Here is a 4302-nt window from a genome sequence, read left to right as displayed (position 1 = left end):
TTTTCTCATTTTGTCTGTCATAGTTGACGTGTACCTATGATGAAAATTACAGGCCTCTCTCATCTTTTTAAGTGGGAGAACTTGCACAATTGGTGGCTGACTAAATACTTTTTTTCCCCACTGTATATACAGCAGTATGTGGACACCCCTTCATATTAGTGGATTCTAATAGAGATACACTATATATACAGCAGTATGTGGACACCCCTTCATATTAGTGGATTCTAATAGAGATAGATACACTATATATACAGCAGTATGTGGACACCCCTTCATATTAGTGGATTCTAATAGAGATACACTATATATACAGCAGTATGTGGACACCCCTTCATATTAGTGGATTCTAATAGAGATACACTATATATACAGCAGTATGTGGACACCCCTTCATATTAGTGGATTCTAATAGAGATACACTATATATACAGCAGTATGTGGACACCCCTTCATATTAGTGGATTCTAATAGAGATACACTATATATACAGCAGTATGTGGACACCCCTTCATATTAGTGGATTCTAATAGAGATACACTATATATACAGCAGTATGTGGACACCCCTTCATATTAGTGGATTCTAATAGAGATGCACTATATATACAGCAGTATGTGGACACCCCTTCATATTAGTGGATTCTAATAGAGATGCACTATATATACAGCAGTATGTGGACACCCCTTCATATTAGTGGATTCTAATAGAGATACACTATATATACAGCAGTATGTGGACACCCCTTCATATTAGTGGATTCTAATAGAGATACACTATATATACAGCAGTATGTGGACACCCCTTCATATTAGTGGATTCTAATAGAGATACACTATATATATACAGCAGTATGTGGACACCCCTTCATATTAGTGGATTCTAATAGAGATACACTATATATACAGCAGTATGTGGACACCCCTTCATATTAGTGGATTCTAATAGAGATACACTATATATATACAGCAGTATGTGGACACCCCTTCATATTAGTGGATTCTAATAGAGATACACTATATATACAGCAGTATGTGGACACCCCTTCATATTAGTGGATTCTAATAGAGATACACTATATATACAGCATTATGTGGACACCCCTTCATATTAGTGGATTCTAATAGAGATACACTATATATACAGCAGTATGTGGACACCCCTTCATATTAGTGGATTCTAATAGAGATACACTATATATACAGCAGTATGTGGACACCCCTTCATATTAGTGGATTCGGCTAATTCTGTTGCTGACAGGTGTATAAAATTGAGCACACAGCCATGCAATCTCCATAGACAAATATTGGCAGTAGAATGGCCCGTACTGAAGAGCTCAGTGACTTTCAACGTCATAGGATGCCACCTTTCCAACAAGTCAGTTCGTCAAATTTCTGCCCTGCTAGAGTTGCACCAGTCAACTGTAAGTGCTGTTATTGTGAAGTGGAAACCTTGAGGAGCAACAACGGCTCAGCCACGAAGTGGTAGGCCACACAAGCTCACAGAACGGGACCACCGAGTGCTGAATCGTGTAGTGCCTAAAAATTGTCTGTCCTCGGTTTCAACACTCACTATAGAGTTCCAAACTGCCTCTGGAAGCAATGTCAGCACAATAACTTAATGAAATGGGTTTCCAAGGCCGAGCAGCCGCACACAAGCCTAAGATAACCATGCGCAATGCCAAGCGTCAGCTGGAGTGGTGTAAAGCTAACAGCTATTGGACTCTGGAGAGTGATAAACCCTAAACCCATTAAAACCTCACCTCTCTACCAACTAACCCATTAAAACCTCACCTCTCTACCAACTAACCCATTAAAACCTCACCTCCCTACCAACTAACCCATTAAAACCTCACCTCTCTACCAACTAACCCATTAAAACCTCACCTCTCTACCAACTAACCCATTAAAACCTCACCTCTCTACCAACTAACCCATTAAAACCTCACCTCCCTACCAACTAACCCTACACGTATTTAAACCTCTATACCAACTAACTCTACACCCATTAAAAGCCATCTACCAACTAACACTACACCCATTAAAACCTCACCACTATACCAACTAACACTACACCCATTAAAACCTCACCACTATACCAACTAACACTACACCCATTAAAACCTCACCACTATACCAACTAACCCTACACCCATTAAAACCTCACCACTATACCAACTAACACTACACCCATTAAAATCTCTCTACCAACTAACACTACACCCATTAAAATCTCTCTACCAACTAACACTACACCCATTAAAACCTCTATACCAACTAACCCTACACCCATTAAAACCTCACCACTATACCAACTAACCCTACACCCATTAAAACCTCACCACTATACCAACTAACCCTACACCCTTTAAACCTCACCACTATACCAACTAACCCTACACCCATTAAAACCTCACCACTATACCAACTAACCCTACACCCATTAAAACCTCACCACTATACCAACTAACCCTACACCCATTAAAACCTCTCTACCAACTAACACTACACCCATTAAAACCTCTCTACCAACTAACACTACACCCATTAAAACCTCACCACTATCCCAACTAACACTACACCCATTAAAACCTCACCACTATACCAACTAACACTACACCCATTAAAACCTCACCACTATACCAACTAACCCTACACCCATTAAAACCTCACCACTATCCCAACTAACACTACACCCATTAAAACCTCACCACTATACCAACTAACCCTACACCCATTAAAACCTCACCACTATACCAACTAACACTACACCCATTAAAACCTCACCACTATACCAACTAACCCTACACCTTTTAAAACCTCACCACTATACCAACTAACCCTACACCCATTAAAACCTCTCTACCAACTAACCCTACACCCATTAAAACCTCACCACTATACCAACTAACCCTACACCCATTAAAACCTTACCACTATACCAACTAACCCTACACCCATTAAAACCTCACCACTATACCAACTAACCCTACACCCATTAAAACCTCTCCACTATACCAACTAACACTACACCCATTAAAACCTCACCACTATCCCAACTAACCCTACACCCATTAAAACCTCACCACTATACCAACTAACCCTACACCCATTAAAACCTCACCACTATACCAACTACCCTACACCCATTACAACCTCTATACCAACTAACCCTACACCTTTTAAAACCTCACCACTATACCAACTAACCCTACACCCATTAAAACCTCACCACTATACCAACTAACACTACACCCATTAAAACCTCCCCACTATACCAACTAACCCTACACCCATTAAAACCTCTCTACCAACTAACCCTACACCCATTAAAACCTCACCACTATACCAACTAACCCTACACCCATTAAAACCTTACCACTATACCAACTAACACTACACCCATTAAAACCTCTCTACCAACTAACCCTACACCCATTAAAACCTCACCACTATACCAACTAACCCTACACCCATTAAAACCTCACCACTATACCAACTAACCCTACACCCATTAAAACCTCACCACTATACCAACTAACCCTACACCCATTAAAACCTCTCTACCAACTAACACTACACCCATTAAAACCTCTCTACCAACTAACACTACACCCATTAAAACCTCACCACTATACCAACTAACACTACACCCATTAAAACCTCACCACTATACCAACTAACCCTACACCTTTTAAAACCTCACCACTATACCAACTAACCCTACACCCATTAAAACCTCACCACTATACCAACTAACACTACACCCATTAAAACCTCCCCACTATACCAACTAACCCTACACCCATTAAAACCTCACCACTATACCAACTAACCCTACACCCATTAAAACCTTACCACTATACCAACTAACACTACACCCATTAAAACCTCTATACCAACTAACACTACACCCATTAAAACCTCACCACTATACCAACTAACCCTACACCCATTAAAACCTCACCACTATACCAACTAACCCTACACCCTTTAAACCTCACCACTATACCAACTAACCCTACACCCATTAAAACCTCACCACTATACCAACTAACCCTACACCCATTAAAACCTCACCACTATACCAACTAACCCTACACCCATTAAAACCTCTCTACCAACTAACACTACACCCATTAAAACCTCTCTACCAACTAACACTACACCCATTAAAACCTCACCACTATCCCAACTAACACTACACCCATTAAAACCTCACCACTATACCAACTAACACTACACCCATTAAAACCTCACCACTATACCAACTAACCCTACACCCATTAAAACCTCACCACTATCC

This window comes from Coregonus lavaretus, assembly GCF_964263955.1.
Source record: "Coregonus lavaretus genome assembly, contig: HAP1_SCAFFOLD_1892, whole genome shotgun sequence".
NCBI lineage: Eukaryota > Metazoa > Chordata > Actinopteri > Salmoniformes > Salmonidae > Coregonus > Coregonus lavaretus.
The sequence above is the reverse complement of the archived record's forward strand: the minus strand, read 5'-3'. Positions refer to the sequence as shown.